General features: G+C 40.6%; 1 protein-coding gene across 1 annotated transcript in view; it reads left to right on the top strand.

Annotated features, from left to right (window-relative positions):
* Positions 1-5,626, top strand: part of LOC138010623 (uncharacterized) — a 25,843-nt gene extending 20,217 nt beyond the window's left edge. The window contains exon 4 of the transcript XR_011124510.1: positions 5,529-5,626. The gene's annotated coding sequence lies outside the window, so the exon portion shown is untranslated. The remainder of the gene's footprint in view (positions 1-5,528) is intronic.
* The last annotated feature ends 548 nt before the right edge of the window (positions 5,627-6,174 follow it).

Raw genomic sequence — 6,174 nt, forward strand, 5'->3', positions numbered from 1 at the left:
ACTCACTCGTTGTGAAGGATCGTTAAACTCACTCGTTCGCTTCGCTCACTCGTTCGTTTACGCGATCCTTCACAACTCGTGAATAAAAATCGTACGCACTCACCTACCATGAAGTAATCTATATGTCTTCGATATTAAGTGTACCGAGCTAAGCTCTTATAGGCAAATACGATCCAAATTGTGACATTAGCGATTTTTTTAGTGGCAATTATCGTTAGAAATCATTTATTTCTTGTCTTCAAAAGATTATTATTTATCCACTTCACAAATTGTTTTCCTCTCTTACGCTTATATTTGACAGAAGGTGTCCTTTTGGATTACTGAAACCAATGAACCGAAAGCGTTAAAAAATAAGTTTTTAAAAAATCACTTACTGCGAGAATTTGCCGAGCTGTTCAACAAAACTCGCCTTCATGCAGTGGTCAAGATTAACGTCGCTTCTTGAAATCGTTCCCATTAATTTTTGCCAAGAGAGAACTCTTCCTTTTTCTCTTATGACAATGGCAAAAGAATTTAATAGTGCACGTGAATCTAAGGAGAGCCTTTCATGGTGTTAATGTGGTATGTAAGGAAATCATAGGGAAAATGCTGTACGTTGCAAACAAGGTATAGTCTTTTTTGTTGTACGGAGTGCCCAATTTTTGCTTTCCATCAAGTTCCTTTCGAATTGGATTTCTCTTTCAGTTCTAACCAAACACAGTTCGCATATTTTGATAGTCAATAAGCGAAATATGTACCGGCCAAAAGAACGAGTGCCACGTTCATAGATTTTATTACTGTGCATGAATCTCCCTTTTCCATTCAAAGAACTCAAAAGAGGAGTAGACCACATAAAAAAAATCGAAGATCGGAGGTTTATATTAATGCCCGGCCGTCCAGTGCAGATTTTGGTATGATGGGTGACTTTTACTAAGTGCGGATGTCGCTTTTCCCAATGTCAATCGCACTGTCTTGCAATGTTGTTCACATTATATAGAGTTGATTATCAGTGCCCATCAATGTCTTTTTTTTTCATGCTCTTTTCGACCTACACCGGTTTAAAACCATCCCTTTGGTGTGCATAGTCTTCACATTTCGACCGACTGGGTCATGGGGCTCCTCGGTGACTTAATTCCACATTCGAAACCGTTTTAAGCTGTAGTTTCTAGAAAACGAGAACAAGAATGAGCAGGAAATAAGCTATCATATATCCCCGTTTTGCTCTTAATAAGCTTATCACAACAAAAGCCGAGGGTAATATATCCATGATCTTTCTCGAAGGGTCTGCCTGACTTACAATACAATACAATACAATACAATACAATACAATACAATGCATACCTAACTGACCGCTCCTCATAGGGAGTTTTCAGGGCCAATGAAACAATCAACGAAACAACTGGCCGGAGGCAAACCAGTTGGCTATTTACATGTGCGGCTGGGAAGTTCAACCAGGGACTACCAGGAACAAATTTAGCGAGTGGTCAGAGCGGGTCTTGAACCCGGGATCTCCCGGCGGATCTCAAGGCAAGCGCCCTAACCACTGGGTCACACTACCTCCTGACAGTCTGCAGTTCATGACATTCCCCTATGACATTCCCCTATGTAATAGAGGCCGTCATCAATTTTTCCAGTTCCAGATATCGTTGATTCTAGAAAATGTTGCTATTTATCAAACCGTCACGCGAATAGCAGGCGTTGGCAGGTGGCGTACTCCAACCTTATTAGGGAGCTTAAACGACGACGCCGACGGCAACGACGACGCTACAAAACAATAGGTTTTAGTGAGCAAAAACAATGGCTCTGCACGCTCTGCACGTGCGTTTTACATTTTGGTACATTTCTTTGCCGTCATCTCTTAAATGACGACGCGAAATGACCAAATTCAAGGTTCTGTGGAGGACGTTAGCACATGGCACATACCAGTTTAATTCCGCGACAGTTACTACACATTTTCAACGCGAAACGACATGAAATAGTTTCGTAGTGATATGAATAACGCGAACTTGTATTTTAAATAAAGTCCTTGTAGCCGTCGTCGTCCTCGTTTCGTAAGCTCCCTATTGGTTGAAACAGCTCCGCTGCTTGATTTCTAAGAAGTGAACATTTGAGCACGAGATGCCGAACGAAAATATCCAAAAAAATAGGAAAATGAAAGGAGATTCTCCATACGTTCAAGTGGAATAGTTTTAGGAGCGGTATTAATCTTTCGCATTTGATTGGACTGTCCAGCTTTGGTCATGATGATAAAACTACATGCCCTGCATTAATTTCGTCACAAATTTATACTCAACAAACAGGTAGGACCCTCGCATCGAAATTTACTAACTTTGTCTCTTTCTTACCACCAAATGGCGTCTGCTTCGACTTCTCTTTCCTTCTCTGTTCAGTTTAATCCAAATAGCTCACTGACCAACGTGATGTCCAAGCAAATGCCATTTGATTTCGATAAAAAAAGATGAAGCGATCGCAGAGGAAAGAGATTCTTCGCGTCGAAAGATAAAAAGCTTCGTGAGGAAATCCGCCTATTGGAAGCTCAAAAAAGGGCGAAGTCTTTCATGAAAGCGTTTTTACAAGAAAAAGCTAAAAAAAGTCAAAAGGCGAAAAGAACAAACGCAATCCCAAGACGATGACACAATGGACTCGGAAGAGGTTAAAATACAGCTGGTTCCTGTGGAACTGGTGCCGCCGATGAATTTAGAACTGGCAAAAATCGAACTTTCTTCATTCATCTTTAAACTCTGGCTTCGGAGAATAGAGCTGACAGCAGAGGAGGACCACGAGAAGTATTCAAGTCTTCACGACTTCGAACTCGCTATTTTCAACGCGCTGGAAACCATTAAGAGATACAGAGATTTTATTACCAAAGAGTATTACAATGAACACGAGTTGAGACAAATGAGCCCTTTCCGTGCGAGATCTTTTGAAGAAGATTCAACCAAAGTCCTTGAAAAAAAAGAAAAGTCAGGGTTTGAAATGATCGACGAAGACCTTGCTCTGTTCCGTTGCCGAATAGTTCGACTGAATGCCCTTCTTGGATTCAAATTGGATTTCCTTGATCGTCTTGATACTCTACCAGAAGATCACTTACAACATCGTTCACTTTGCGACTGGATCACTATCTTCCTTCAGAATAACATCAGGTCAGTAAGCTCAGAGTATAAAAGCTCTCTCACGATAGAACTACTTGATTCTATCCGTTTTGACCCGTTGAGTACAGCCGTTGAAACAATCATGGCGCGCTCGTCGAAAGGGAATGCATAAAACCACATCGAAGCGTGCGAGTGGGCAGAGATTTTTATTCAAGATGAATTAAAGTACAATCCTCCTCTGTCTCCACGGGTTTCGCAGTTTCCTTTTCAGACCCATTTGACGAATTCATGGCTTCAGCTCCCAAATACATATAACGATGAAAATGAGAGCAATTTCGTGCCAAGTCAACATCATGAACTTTATCATGAAGGAATCGAGCGCCTCAGCAGACGTTCAATCTCAACTAAATGGTTTTCTTTCCCACAGCGAAGACAGCAATACCCTGTTTCATGGCACAGACCATCACAGTGCAGTTGATATTCTACTTCAAGGAATTGATCTGTGCGCTGGTAGACAGTACCGTGACTTTAGCTGTGGATCAGGGATTCATCTAACCAAAAATGTGATGAAGCCTTGAAATGGGCGCAAAGCACCACAGCTAAGTCTGCCATCTCGGTTTTTCAAGTCACTAAGCAGCATCTAGACAGCGCTAAAATACTGAATTTAAGCACGGACGAAGAAAGATGGTTAGAAGTCGTTACCTCCTTTAGATCGGGAAGGAGGACAGCCAAGACAAGAATTTTTGGCTGAATCTAAAAATACGTATGCTAAGTGCAGTGATTATAGCCTCAAACCAATTAATACAATGAAATCTCACAATTAATTAATTAGGTGTCCAGTCAACCAAATATACAGAATCTTGTTTCCTTGGTTTCTGTTAGTACTCCTGAAATTAACTCGTCTTGCTGTATCGATTTTTTCTGGTCCTTGGACTGGATCATTATTTCAAAGGGTCGAATAACAGAGACAACAACATGTCTTCAGGATATTAATTAATAATGACTTTGAGATTTCATGTCGAAAAATCTTCCATATTGGAAGGAATCTAGATTTCAACTCTTTCAATAATTAGTTCCTTATCCGGCCAGCAAAGCATTGAGCACTAGGACCTTGGCCAACTAGTACTCGTGCTTCCTCTGGCGGCTAAGAAGGCCTGGCAAATTCGTGGAACTCGTGACGTTTTATCAAGGGTGATGACAAGAATGGATACTCCAGAATAAGGTGTGACACTTCATATACAGGTTTAACATTGGTGACGTTACGTGGCAATACCTGACCCAACCTCAGTGTTAACCCGCTTTGGCAGATAAACAACACTGTAGAGGCAGAGAATAATTACTCGGTTAGGCAATGATATCTAGTGATTAGTTCAAAGCGCCCACACCAAATGGTTAGCTTTCATAAAATTGTTCTGGTAACACCATATTTAACTTATTAAAACTTTAATAAGATCGTTTGTAGTTTATATACACAAAACTAAGTGTATCACCTTATGTTGGAGTATCCATTCTAGTCACAAGCTTTTAGCTAGTTCTCTCCTATTCAGAGGTTAATTAGTGCTTGGTATGTTTTAGCATAAATTTGTTGATAAGTAATAACGCTGAACGGAGACATCACAAAATTGTATTGTCTCTGCTTTACTTGAGGAGATTGAATCTATTTATGCGCTGAGTCAGGAGCCCATCACGTGGAGCGTGCAACTTAACTATACTTGTGCAACGGCATTTTCACCAGTAAGGTTATTTTTAGATTGAATTTCCCGCTAATGAGACTCCCACAGGAGCCCGATGACCAATTACAAGAAATTAAGCTGACGTCATAGGGTCACCGAACCGTAACTGACTTTGTTTTTTGACCTAATTGGCGGGAAGGGCTACTCTAAAAATAAACCTACTTGTGAAAACGCCGTTTCACGGACGCTGTATGGAAGTTGCACGCTCCAGAATGGGCTCCTGGCTGAGAGTTTAAAATTCTGCAAGCGACAGCGGCCTCCGTATTGTCTGCACCTTTCCAAACTTGAAAACATCAGGCTGATGTTTTCAAGCAGAGTTAACTGAATAGAGTGTAGGGTAACATGAAGTGCTAGATTTCTATCCCATATGAACCATGTGAGCGTTAGCCCTACTGATGGAAATGGGCCCACACAAGAACAGAGAAAAACTCTGACCAGGGTGGGAATTGAACCCACGACCTTCGGGTTCCATTAACAAACTTGGCGCATGCGCGACCGTGACAGACAAGAAATTCCCCTAATGAGATGCACGGGGATTTTAATAAACGTCACGAAGTGTCCCATTGTTCTTGTTAACGTCACAAAGTGTCCCCCAAATGCTACTCTCCAAGTAAGGATAAACATCTGCATTCACCCTAAGATAAAGATAACGCTAACCTTTACTCTAACTTTATTGTTGGAAATAGGTAGCAAATGCTTATTTTTGTAAACTATTGCCTTTTAGGCCAACCATCTGAACATATTTCAACCCGGATCAATCAACTAGGATGCGTTCGAAGGTCTCATGTCTGCACGTTAGCATTAAATAAAGCTTAAGGTGGCTTACTACAGTTTTAATGGATTATAACAGCCCAACTTCTAACTCTTTTGAAAAATGTCCCAAGATGTTTTTTCTTTCTCTATTTACTGTTTGCTTAAGTCTTTTGCCATTGTATGTGAAAATTGAACAATTAAACGTAAACAAATGGCCAAAATGAACGACCGAGTACCAAAGGAGAGACTTGGCACTAGTAGTTTAAATCACGTTTTTCTCAAAATCTACCCGTATGACCCCCCCTCCCCCCTTCAAAATTTCAGGAATAATAAATTGGCTTTGATTCAGCAGTCATGCAAAGTAAAATAAAAATCTGTAAGGTAGATTTTTGGCAAATTTGGATTTCACCTTTTCTTAGTTTGCGATAAACGTGCCTTACAGATTTTTATTTTACATGAATGCTGCATCAGAGCCAATTTATTATTCCTGAAAATTTGAGGGGGGGGGGGGGGGGCATACGAGTAGATTTTGAGAAAAACGTGATTTAAACTACTAGTGCCCAGTATACGAGTAGATTTTGAGAAAAACGTGATTTAAACTACTAGTGCCCAGTGTG

Source organism: Montipora foliosa, chromosome 7 (assembly GCF_036669935.1).
Source record: "Montipora foliosa isolate CH-2021 chromosome 7, ASM3666993v2, whole genome shotgun sequence".
Taxonomy (NCBI): domain Eukaryota; kingdom Metazoa; phylum Cnidaria; class Anthozoa; order Scleractinia; family Acroporidae; genus Montipora; species Montipora foliosa.